Consider the following 13,786-nt stretch of genomic DNA (forward strand, 5'->3'; position numbering starts at 1 on the left):
TAAGCCTTGTGTTCTGCTCAGATGGGAAGAGTGATTGAACAGAGAACATAAACAGACAGAAAGAATGTCCTTGCCAGATGGATTACCTGCATGTTGGACTTCAAACTCCATTGTCTTATTTTAAGGGTGAAGAAAGAAAACTCTGTTTCTGGAGAGATGCAATAATACTTTCTTTTGTAATGACTCAATGGCTGGAAAGCCTGGCAGAGTGGTTTTTTTTTTCAAATAGATTTCAAATGTTTCAGAGATGGGAGCAAGGAAATGAAAGAGTTTGTGGCAAAATGAGGGGGAAAAATTAATCCAATTTACTGATTTAATTGTATTTTTTTCTTGGTTATGTGATTCTCTTTCAGTAGAATGTTTAGTTTGGGAAAATGAAAACCAAGGTGCTTTGATTTTTTCTGAATACAAATGGCTTGTTGTTAATACTTAGAGAAAATTAATATCTCTAATGTTTTCAGTCCATCTCTACTTTTCCTCTAGCCAAAATTATCTTCTCAATCATTTCTGAATTCCTATTAAGTTCACTCTTCCTTAAACATTAGTTTTTTGCAAGAAATGTACTATTTTCCAAAATACCTTCTCCCAGTATTAAGGTCATATACTTTCATATATTTGCAGCGTATTTCAAGCCAAGATTTAATTAGGGTGGAGTTGTAGGAAAGGCCATGATTAGGCTACTGAAGTATCTGTGAGATCAGCACAGGTTCTGCAAGCAGATCAGTTGAGAGATCAGTTGAGTTTCTGACTTGACTGAAGAGGTAATACATGCAACCTGTGGGGAGATGCTCACTAAGACAACGCTGGACACTACCAAGTTGTAAGGAAACACAAGAAACGTGAGTTTAACATGCAGAATCCAGCAATGGTTGCAAATGTCCAGTGCACAGTTTGACCAGTTAGTGACAGTTGTTAACACTAAACAGCTTACAAAAATTCTCAGTTCACAGAAAAAAATGAAGCGTATAGGATTACACTGAAAACCTGTGGATCAGATTTAGGAAGTCTACGGAAAAGACTCGTTTACTGCTTTGGTACATTAGCTGTTATTTGTGATGTGCTCCATATTAAAGCTCTGTATATGAATATTTGCAGTTCTCAGTGGATCCAGACTAGTACATTCTGGAAGAACAACTTAGAAAAAACAATGCAGCAACCTAGCAGTCTCCCCTTCCTATATAAAAAAAAAAATCAAAAAAATCAAAAAAATCAAAAAAATAACTCCAAAAAACCAACCCCGCAAAACCCCTTCAAACAAACAAACAAACAAAAAAAAGCAACCCCAAAGCCTGCATTACCTTAGATGGCTGAGTCGTCACACTAATCCTAAAGAGTTTAAGTACCTGTGCAGCATTTTTCAGAACCCTTGTTCTAGGCTGATACCTCTAGCCTAGGATTGGGAAAGTAACTTTGTCTTCTTGTGATCGTCTCTCAATATGACTGTAGTTTTATAATTTTTAAACTGTTTGCATTTCAGCTGTTCCTGTTGCTAGAGGAGAGAGAGACATCTGCTTCTCTTGATTACCAACCTTTCAAATGAATAGAAAGATAAAAGTGCTTGTGTGAGCCTCTAATTAGCAACTTTCAGGGAATTCTTTAAGCCACATGTCCATGTAATCTTTCTAGTAATTTCTTATTTGAGAAAAATTAGATTCCCCCATTTATAATTGTTGCAGAACTGTGGCTGATAATTTGATATTCTTCCCTGTCCCCCTTATTTTGCTGTGAAACTCTTTCTGGGTGGAGCGTGCTTGGAAGATGATCAGTGGGCTGCTGTAACCTGTGGGCATTGCTTCAGGGCACTTTTCCCAGTGTTTCCTATCTAGGTGCTGAAAGAGTTGCTGTTAAGAGTATTAAAATATATATCTACACACCCACATTAGTTTCATATTAAGTAATTCTTGGTTTTGTGTTTGTTTAAGTAAAAAGAACTTATATAATGTGCACTTTAAAGAGCAGGTGCGGTTTGCATTACATTTAGATAAACATGTAAGCCTTTGGATGCTTATCAGCATCAGATATTTTGGGTGTAGAGAACTAGAAAGAAATTCTCTCACACAAAATAGTCATTCAGGCCTTGTGACCGTTTCTCCAAAGTGGAATCGTGCTGTGCCAGGCTGGAGTGCATCAAAACACTTGTGTTCTTTTTTGATTTATGTTTTTGGTGGTGGTGGTTGGTTGGGGGTTTTTTTGCACTTGTTGAAGTGCAGGGTAAGTGGCTAGGTCATGCCATCACAGTGCCAAATACCTGGGGCTTGCAGTGAGTTATCACATAGAGACAGAACAGAAAATGTGTGAAAATTGTGTGCTTTAGATTGCATTTCACTGATTCAGTTTTAGAACAGTTATAAGTACTTACTAATAGATCATTTATATTAATGTGTTGTATGCCAATTACACCGACAGTGTATTTTAAATTATATTTTATCATTGCAAAACATGTGCATGGTAGTTTTTTGATGAGATATATAAAGAATGGACAATCTATAACATGTGTAGCGGCATGCCTTACTTTTAAATCAACAATGTAGTTGTAAGTCTTTACAAGGTGTTGAGGCTCAGGTAGTTTTCTTATTTTCCTGTTGCACATCAGGATGATACTGGTGTCAAAACATTTTTGACACACATACTACAGAATTGCTGGCTTACTGATGAGATGCTGGGAGGGGACAACCCTTGCTCTGTTACAGGCATCTTAGAAAGACCAGCAGTGTTAAGTTCTTCTCACCCTTTTGTAGTCATATGGGTAAACTGTTTATATTTGTGTGCGCTTAAGTAGAATCAGATTTTTTACTTGAAAGTGCTGATTATTCCCTTTGTCTGACTCTCATTCTATGGAGACTTTCCACAGTGAAAGAGGAATATCCAAAGCAGAGTATTTTATACTTTTAACTGATTATTTATTGTAGGTCAGCAATTAATCAGAAGACACAAAGTAATGTTCAGGCAGAGCGCTGCCTCCAGATTGTGTGGTGATCAGTTGTTGAGGTCTCCAAATCAGACTGTTAAGGCAGCAGTCTGGAGAACTGATTGTATTAAATACTCTTGATGCTGAACAAAAACCTGAAACCCTGGCATAGCAAACACCAGCAGTATAGGCTGACTGGCTGCTGGTTTACCTGTATGATGTTTTTTGAGGGAAGGTCTACACTGGGCAAGATAGGAGCTTTCCTCTATTCTCTGCAAAAGTCACTTTTTTTTTTTGAGACTGGTTGAGTGTCATGTATATTTCTATTGGAAATATATTTTATAAGTTTCATTTCTTATCTATGTTAGTTTCATTACTCACTCTAGAAACTTTATTATTCACTTATGTTCTTACCTTGTTTATGTTGACACGCTTCACATTTCCAAATGTGAATTTCACTTTTTCCTTAAACGCCCTAAATATTATTCTTTCTGGAAAACTTTGAGCCCTATCTTCAGTTCTGTCACTAAGTCACCTTTGTCCTAAACCTGTCTCTAAAGAGAAGAACATGTTCATGCAAAGTCAGAGTCAAAGCCCTGGAACTATACTGCTTGCTTGTACCTCCAAGAACCTTATGTAGTGTGGTTGTTGATAAGTCCTTAGAAGTCTGATAAGTCATCTGTTTCCAGATCTTAATTTTCTTTGAAAAGAGCATATCCAGAACTTTTTTTCATTTGTTACTCAGAGGAGAAGATTCAACAGGCAAGTAAGAAATGTAGCAGAAAGTATTTTTAGTAGTACAAATGGCCAAGTACATAACTGATGGGAAGCTGATAGTGCCTGATACTGACTTAAACCCATGGAGGTTCCAGACTGACTGTTGTGTACTTGTTGTTGTTGTTGTTGTGTTTTCTTCAAGAAGTACCTGGTTAATTTGATTAAATGCTTCGGTTTGGAGGAGAAGAAAGTACATGGTATCTTCTAACTTCGTAGCCAGAGATAGATTCCATGTGTGCATACGTGTATTTGTCTCCACCACAGCTTTTTATATATTTCTTCAATTACCCTATCATCTGGCTTCTGTGTAATTTTTTTTCTGAATTTTATTCCTGGAGCACTGATGTGAAGTAAGAATATGCCAGTACTCTCATTGTACAGATTAGGAAACAAAACGTGGTGACAAGGAGGCCCAGATCCACAAAGAAATGAAAGTGTCCAATTCCTTATCCTTCATCTTAGAATTGGGTACCTTCCTGCGTTTAGAGAAAAAGGACCTTACAGTTTGTTGAGGCACAAAGAGTTGAGCACAGGATTTTAAAGTGGAAAGTGACACAGAGCTCTAAACCAAATTTCCTCATAGGATAAGCAGAAAGTTCAGCATTCTGTTACCACAGCTGTGGTAAGATGAAGTTCACTTCAATTATTTCTGGGTTTTAAACTTCCATCAGGAATTCAGAGTGGTGGAGGGGAATGCCTTTCCCCCCTTTTCTAAATAAATAAATAAATAAATAAATAAATAAATAAATAAAATCACTGGATGCTCTTCTCCATTCACAAGCAAATAATACCATGATGACAGTCTGAAAAGCATAAAAAATAGTCATTCATGCAAGGTTCCTAGGAAATAGGACTTTTTCTACATACTTTTTATTCCATTGTTTCTCTCACACTTTTTCCTGTTTATCTTTATGGAATAATTGTACTTCAATATGTAATTTTCTCAAATCTATATCTGCAATCTCTTTCACTGAAATATGGTCTGAAACAATTATATCTTGACTTCACTGCTGTTATAGAAACACACACCTGAAACACAGGGAGTGAAGAAAGCAACAAAGGCTTCCTACTTCTCTATTATTGCTGTCTAACATAAATTCTATAGTCTGAAATCAGTGGCTGTACCGGCATGCTCTTGTCCTTTGCATTATGCTAGTAATTGCTTAAACATTTAAAAAAGCCCCACGACCTTGATTGCACAGTTTGGGGGTAGCAGTTAGTTTCTGAGTTGTTTCTTCTCTCTCCCTCCTAAAACTCTGTCATTCTGGCGTAAGTTTCTGCAGTGTTCTTATTAACTCCAATTTTCTCTGCAAGTGGTTTTGTTACTGGAGCATGTAATAGTAACTAGAGCACAGAATTATTTTTTCTTGGGTTTGTTTCTTTTTTAAACAATGTTTCTTCAGTGAGCAAACAATTTCAGGACGTTGTCTCTGGAGTTAAAATCTAAAAGATACATGCGACCCAGATATGAGACTAAATTATTGCCATTTAAGATAGCAAGTTAGGAAAAGCCAATTGAGCCAGTTAAAGACTCTCTGTGTATTAAATTATGCTCAGGCAAATTTCTTTTTTCTTTAAAAATGTTGTATGAATATAGTATGCAGGCTACATTGTCATCTTTTCTTTTAGAGTAAAGCAAAGCAGGTAGTTATGTATCGAGTTAAACTATCTTCTTTAATCTGTAGTCAATATTTTACCACGTTCTCTAAGACTGTTCTTAGAAATGAAATAATCAGGCCAACAACAACTGTAGTTTTGTCCAAAATTTCCAGGACACTACCCTTCTATATGGTATTCATGCTGAAAAAATAGAGAAGGGGATTCATTCCTATTGAAAAGTTAGAAGAAAAAATCGTTGCACCATAATGCAGACTTCAGTTTATGCTTGCTGAAATGCAGTTCAGGTATCATTTTTCTTTAAATTAGATAAAGACAATCTAATAACACTTCATCCCCTTGGAGAGATGTTTGCATTATTTCATATATAAATTAAGAGAGAAAGTCAGGAAAATGATTCAGTATATATAGACGTTTCATTATAATGGCTTTTGTTTCTAATGATTTAGTTCCTGTGCTAAAAAAGAAGGCAAAAATGGATGTATTCTCCCTACAGATGCAAGCTGCTATTTGAAGTAGTAAGTTGCTTGCCTCCCCACCCAAATATTTAGTCTGTTGTTTGGTGTGGGTTTTGTTTTTTTTTTCTTTTAGGGCCTGGTTCTATTGAAGTCAATATTAAAATATCTGACCACTTTGAAAAATTATTTGCTCAAGACTTATTTTCTTTATTTCCTCTCATATAGTTTTGCATTTTTTATGGGCTCTGGTTTTGGCCGACATCATGCTATAAAGGTATCAAAGAAAAGGCTTTGCCTATCTGTGCAAGATTGAAAAGAAAGAATTTCTGCTATAGGCGTTCTGTGTGAGGATGAATAGAACTGTAGGCTTTATTCTTTCCCTCGCATATGCTGATAAACTTTATTTACCTCCTAGGGATGCTGGGCAGCCAGGCTTGCAGGAGACGGTAGAGCTGATTGGGCAAAAAAATCGCGCCCTCACTGCTGGCATCTCTTGCCTAGTCCCTCCTCTCCTTCCACACCCATTTATTTTTATAGCCTTCTGATACATGCTGACATGAGTAGGCAGAGCTTGCTGCAACGATACTGGGAAACACTTAATTTATAACATAACTGTTCCCTACCAAAACAGACCTCTGCGGAGACGGAAGCAGAGGTTTATGTTTTCTCAAGTGCTTACAGCCACCAAGTATCATTTATAATTAGCCTGGTAAATTGATTAGAATATACAACCTAAGCATCAAATGGAAGTGTTGAACTCATTAAACAGCTTTCATTTTAATTGCAAAAAGTATAACAAAACCCCAAACCCAATCATAAACAGATAAACATGAGATGAACTCACAAGATGAATGTTTCCAAACTGGACCAAATGAAGGTGATTATTTTCTGTAGTCTTGTCACATACTGAGGTAAAAATCAGTTTTAAAATCTGTAAAAGCAGTTGAGCCATGATTTCTGGGTGGGGAAAAAAATAATTAAAAAAAAAAGCCTTTCCTGACTGAAAACAGCTTGTGGCTAATGAGATATAAGCCTGTCAATTGTACTGGAAAGCAGTATTGGTCCTCCACAAAGCAGCATCGCAAAACCAACCTGGTTGAATGTACTTAACTATAGCTCCATCTAGTCAAAACAGTTGAAATAATTCTGCTAACACAGCTTCCTAAAAAGAGCAGAGGGACCGGGATACAGCATGGTGACAGTGATACCTAGCTGCTGCCTTCTTTTTGCAATAGCTTCGTCGCTTATTGTAATTCATCTCTGAATAACCTTGCGGAGTTTTCCAGTGAAACATACTTCTTTTTCAGGTACAAGGGAATCGTAATGTGGACCATCAGTTGTTTTTTTGGTTTTGGTTTTGGTTTTTTTCCCCATTTTTTCTTTAGTAGTATACTTCTAAACAGACAGAAAAGCGTTTGACTTTCCTCAAGGTTTGATCATGGAACAGAACTGTATATACTGCAGTGGATATATATGTGTCTGATTGACCTGACCTGCTGGGGGAGGGTAGACGTGTCACTGCCAACCAGCTGTTCTGAAGAAATCAAGGAAGCTGGATGGGTAGCCCTGGCTGTAGAATGGTGATCTTCTGAGTCACATTGATGATCTCAGTCATACCTGTCAATCACCCCAGTTAATAGTAAAGTAAGATGTAAATTGCACTGAACTTACCTAAAAAGCTGTGTTCAGAAGAGTACGTATTTTTTACGTGTGTTACATTTTCTAGATGTTTATAAAAATCAAATGGCCCTTTAATACTTAATAAATAGCATTTGAGGGGGGGAATTTTCTGATCCAAATTAAAACTCAATGTGAAAGGTACAACTTTCCCCCCCTCTCCCCTGCCCCATCTTACCTTCTTACCCACCCCCCACAGCTTACACACCCACCTTCTGTTTCTTCATCTAAAAAGGGATAATTCCCGTATTCCTGGCATTGATCAGCCTCATGTGTTTTTCTGCATTCTCTGAAAAGCTGACAGGCAGCAAAAGCCTGGAATGCATATGAGTGCATATTTTCAAGGCCATTGCGAGCCCAGTTATTCCATCATCATCATGTAATCCCATATGCTAGTTGTTCTCCTGGTAAATCTCCTAAAGCAAGTATCAGTGTCTGCCCTTAGTACAAGTACCGATTTTGGGCATCTTTTCCGTACCTCCAAACTGAAATATGAAATTACTAGTGCTATTGCATAACTCCCTGCTAAGGTTTCTGGAGTGGCATGTAGTGCCCTGACTGGTTGTGTTCAAGGAAGAGAAGGGCTGCCGAGTTGCTCTGCGCATGGAGGGGCCATCCAGTCAGAGGATAATGCATCTTGGTTTGTTCAGCTAGCACAGTGCAGAGTTTCCAGGCGATGTCCCTGGAAAAAGCTTAGTGCACTGATGAGTAGTGCAAGAAGTACTTAAAGGGCTTCCACTGGATGTTGAAATTTAACATATAATCAATATTAAGTCATATACTATGTTATTTATTCCTTTCTGCTCACATGTAGTGACCATGTAGGAGTTTTACTGGTATTGTTTGCTATTGCTGTGCGTGCATTTTGTTACTGCCATCATAATTTGGGGTTTAAACAAGATAAATTAAGAACAGTGCAAGAATTTTGATATTGGTGAGTCCAATTGAGAAATTAAAAAATTTTAGGTAGACTTGGATTCACTCCTAAAATCTGAAAGTTGTTTTAAAGTTCTTGGAAATCTGCTGTTGTTTTGATTATACTTCTTGGTGGTGTCCAAAATTTGCACATGCAATATATTTTTTTTTTCCACAAATACAGACATTTATATATATTTTTAAGTTAACATGATTAGAAGGGAGCTATGTTTAGATGGGGAGAACAGAAATTATGTCCAATCATTTATAGGGTAAAGATGAGTCTATATGTTGTTTTGCAGTATATATGATTAGACCAGAAGATACATGTGATTTGAACAATATATGCAATGAAATAAAAATTTTCATGCATACATTCAAATGAAAAAATGCATTTTATCATTGTTTTGAGCCCCTGTTCTCCATAAATACCTTCCTCTGTGCTATATCAGCAGCAGTTTGGGCTGAAATCAGGTGAGAAACAGTGGAAACGTATATAAAAACTGAAAAAGGCTCAACTTTTAATACAATTTTTAATCCAAGTCTTTCTACAAGTTGAATAAGCATCATTATTACTTTTGCATAAATTGGTTAGCAAAGCATAGATTAAATGGATTGCCTGAGGTCATGTGAGAAGTCCGTGGTAGACTTAGGAATGTTCTTCAAATATTTGCAAAAGATTTCACTTAGTTTCATGGAATTATGTCTGATTACCATCACCAGCGTTAAAGGAAGTATGGATATTAGTTTGTAGCTGTATTTTCCATCTTAACAGAAACTTTTATCATGCTCTATTTTAAAACAAAGCTTCATTAGAATTAATTGCTTTGGAATTTTTTTAAAAAATATACTCATAAATGATTATAAATCAATATTTTCATGGCTTCTAAAAATACAGTTATGTCTGGGAGGAAGGTAACCAGAATCTTTAAAATCTTTCTGATGGCTGCAAAGCCTTTGACTTGAAATAGTATGACATCTTGGGTAATAATCAAAACTCATTCAAAACCAACCTCACAAGAATTAAGCAGATTAGAACTGTTGGAAAAAATAGGGTGAAAGCGTAATGATAAATAAGAACTCGCCCCTGTACAGTCATGTTCTGTGCATTTTGTCTGCATAGGGAAAAGTGGTTGGTACTGTACTGTTTAGATTGTTTTCAGAGTTGGTTTTTAGAAACACCCTGGGTAACATAGTTTTTGTCAGCGGTGTTTGCAGGTGCCACAGACTGTGGATATACAAAATAATGAAGAGCACAGATCACTGCACTTGGAGGAATGTATGTTACAGTGCAGTGAAACACGGACATACACCTAACAGCTACAGGAGGAGATCTGGAACAGGGGGGTGATTTTGGAGCAGTATCTAAGAAAAAAACATAGGCATCATGGAACATCCATCAGTCAAACCTGAGCCCCCATCTGACCCTGTGACCAAGAGGACTCATTTAGGTGTAGAAACAAGAATATGCAAACAAGAACATGAAGTGCTGGTAGGGAAGTGGTGTCACCTTTGTATTTTTTTCCTTCCGTGACTGCTGCAGTAGGGTTTCCAGGTCTAGACTCCACATTTCAGAAGAAAGATGACAAACTGAAGAGGGCACAGAGAAGAGCCACAAGCTAATTAAGGGATTAGAAAAACATGATTTCTACAGAAAGACTTAGGAGCTCAAGATATTTAGATTATCAAAGAGAAGGTTAATGGGCAATATGAACACAGTCTCTAAGTGTCTACAAAAGAAAAAAAAAATTGATAATAGATGGCTTTTCAGTGAGGGAAAAAGATATAATAAGGACCAGTGGACACTGAGACAAATTCAGACTAAGACTAAAATCCTGTTTTCTTGTTTAAACAATGATGACCGTTGCTCTCCGGAGTAAGTTACTGAGGATGCCGCTGTTTTCCATTACTAGACTTCTTCAGTCAAGGAAGAATAGTTTTGTTAGAGGATGTCATCTTGTTCAGTCTCTGGACACAGATTTAAAGAAGAAGTAAGAAATGGGAGTTTAATAACTATATTAAGAACTATCCATACTAGAGAACTACAATGGTAGTGTCCAGTTGTTGAAATGATGGTGAAAACTGTGTTTCTTTTAACATACTGGCCTCAACCTGGCAGGGCCTTTAGGCTTGCCCTATTCTTGAAGGCTCCTCACCAAGTATTCTCGATTTAATGGGAATATTCACATGGATCAGAATCTGCGTACTCAATGTTGGGAGGACAAATGGGTTTTTTTACAATGGTAATAATTTATCCTAGGTGTAAGGGTTTTCCAAAGTGAGTCCTTTGGGGAATGATGGGATTTCAGTCAGTGGCCTCCAGCCATGGGTCACCATGCTGCAGCAGGAACATGCTACCCCTGCAGCTCAACTGTGGTACCTAGAAGTGGCTGAGGACACCTTGTCTGTGTCACCAATGGCCTGGGTTCTGCATCCCACTGAGCACTTGCCGGGGCTGGCATCTCTGCTGGCATGCTTCCTGGGCACGTGCTACCGACCCATGTAACAGAAGTGAGGCATCTCCCACAAAATAGTGTCAGTCTCCCCAGGAACCAGTTTTGATCTTTAGTGGCACAAAACCACTTGTGTGACACTTATAATGCTGTATTAAATGGCACAATGTTAATGTTTTCCTAATGTTTATCGATCTGGTATAGGCTTTTACAACCTTCTCTGGTCCTTCCAGCCCCCAAGTTCCTGTTTCAGTAACACAAGTTAGATACTGGTACAAACAATAAAGTAGATCTCATAAATGTTTCTTTGTTGTAGTTTTCCCGTCAGTTACTAATAATTTTGGTCTTCATTAAGAGGTAAGCAGTATCCATTCTTTTGATCTTGCTTTGTCTGTTTTTCTCTGTTCTGCACAGGCTCCATTCTGTCCCCTTTGACTAGTTTCCAGATTTAATGGCTTGTTTTCTCTCCACCTCTTTCTCCACTCCAAGCTTCCTATGAGATTCTCCAGATCCACACAGCATCTGCATTGCTAAGGAACAGGATGAATGCTTTGGTTTCACTTTTATATGCTAGATTAATTTTTCCTTTCAAAACATCAGAACACAGTGGAGAGGCCATAGAAAAGAAAGTTCCTCTGACTTCCTTCAGTTCGTGGCATCCACAGTTTCCATTTAATGATTGATCAGAATTCAAAGGTTGATCAGAAAAGTTTAACTCCTAACCACTCTTCTGGTCAAACAAGTCTGTGACTTGGCAATCATTAGGAAATGATAGGCTGCATATGCACTGACACCTTCCTGATAAGAACTATAATATCCAAAAGATATTAGAGGTTAAATCTGGGGAGATCTGCCACATCATGTTAATAGGGTCCTAAATAATTACAGCAGTTCTTTATTAAATGATCTTCTATTCCTAGTCTTTAATATAAATGACAGATTTCACTGTGCTACTCTTTGGCACTAGGTTCTGTTTTATGTTTCTTGTATGCAAAAAATATTTTAGCCCACATAGCCTTTTATCCACAACTCATACTTTAGAAGGTTATTTCTTTGCTAAGATGCCTGTAATTTAGTGGAAGTAATAACAGGCTGTGTGCATTTTTCTGGATTTTTAAAATTCTAATTTAAGCAATAAGCAATTTATGCAATATCTTGAGGTTCCTTGACACATTAGAATTGAAGGAGGAGAAATGGAAGGAAATGACAAATCTTTTCTGTTTTCTTTTTTTTTCTACCCTTGTTTATGATTTTTCACTCATCAAGTATTTCGCAACGTGTGGTTTTCAAGAAGCAGGGTTTGATTAATGAAGTGTCAGATACAGAGGATGTCATGAGAATTTTGGCATTTATTGTTTGCAGCATTTAAATTAGCCATGGTGTTTTCAATATTCCTTATTTTTTATTTACTATATCTGTTATCCTGTTGATAGTAAATACTCTTTTATAGTAAATATCAGTACATAGTAAATTTTGATCTTTAGACATCTGTAGGAAGTTGATATTTATACAAAAATTATACTAGTTATTCAGATTTGCATTTTGATGGAAATCCTTTATTCATTAGTTTATTTTTAACCAAGACAGTGGAGAGTATTAGACTACCTTAACGCTAACAGTTTCAGTGATGTAGATGCTTATATACCGGGCCTAAGGCCATCAAAATTATTTTACGTAGGAGAATGGACAGCTATCAAAACCTGGCTAGAATTGCATTTTTGAAAATATCAGCAGGTCAAATAGAAGTTCAGTTGTTAATCTTCTATTTACTAATGCTTTACCCTGGTCATCTGAAAACCTGTACTAGGTAATAGACTTCTATACCATCATGGCTTCCGTATAGAAGGCATGCCTCGTTTTAACTCAGCAGGGAACAACTCTGAAGAGAGCCACTGAAATAGGATGTTACTGTGAAGGTTTTACGCCAGATTTGTGATTCCATATTGGTATAATTACTGGCTATTGTATATATAATTTTCTTGATGTACTAATGAAATGTCTATGAGCTTCTTCACTCCCATAGGACCGTAGGGAGATTTTTCACTTCTGGCACATCTCACTTGAGTGTCAATCTTGGCGTTTTACTTCTTATGCTAGCAGCTCTACCTGCCCTTGACTGCTTCTTCTATTAATAGAACCTGTATAAAAGGAGCAGAAGAAAGAAGCATATATTTGATTTAGAGTATTGGATTGTCTTTCTTTTGCATTGTATCCTTGAATAAATTAATATATCTTCTAGATAATGATGTATCTTGGTCATTATTGAAGAACTTTTCTTCCCTCACCCATGTTAAAGAATTACTTCCATGTTTTTACTGTGCTCCCCTGCTGCAATACCATTTATCAGAATGTGTTATGCTTTTTGATGAGAGGGTTGCCGTTCTCATAAGACATAAATGCTTTAGTCTGTGCCATTGGAAATGCTTCTGATTCAAGAACCTGGGCGATACTGCTCCTGTATTGTGTAGATGTATTTGGAAATCTTCCCAGTGACTTTCAGCAAGCATTTAATGTGATTCATAATGCTCTGGGATAAAATTACAGATATGAAAGAGACCTACTACATCATCACTTCCATTTTCATATGAGATCAGGTAATATTCCCTTCGCAGAGGATGCATTGAGTATTAGATTCACACTACATTTGCTCTCCAACAACTTTCCAAACCTGGCAAGAAAAACAGCGTGCCTGAGAGCTCTTTAAAAAAGCGTAAAAAGAAACAGGGAGTCAAGGCTGGCCTGCTCTTTTTTAAAAATCCAATGTGGATTTTTTATGTTACGCTTCCAGTGATGTTTTCAACAGCCATTTAACTATATTATCTGTACTGAGACATCTGTGTAGGTGTGTAGCATGTGAGCCCTGTGCGGTGCTATAGCCTGGATGTATGGGTATGTGTAAGGAGATAAAACTGCAAGGCATTTCTTTGGAACCAATTACTATAACTTATGGGCGAGGCGGGGGAAAAGGGGAAAAAATCTTT

The 13,786-nt window shown here is 37.1% G+C and overlaps 1 protein-coding gene across 3 annotated transcripts in view; it reads left to right on the forward strand.

The window, feature by feature from the left end:
- CADM2 (cell adhesion molecule 2) overlaps positions 1-13,786 on the forward strand; it is a 670,184-nt gene that overhangs the window by 468,713 nt on the left and 187,685 nt on the right. The gene's annotated exons all lie outside the window — the stretch shown is intronic.

The sequence above is a fragment of the Falco naumanni genome, chromosome 2 (genome assembly GCF_017639655.2).
Source record: "Falco naumanni isolate bFalNau1 chromosome 2, bFalNau1.pat, whole genome shotgun sequence".
Taxonomy (NCBI): domain Eukaryota; kingdom Metazoa; phylum Chordata; class Aves; order Falconiformes; family Falconidae; genus Falco; species Falco naumanni.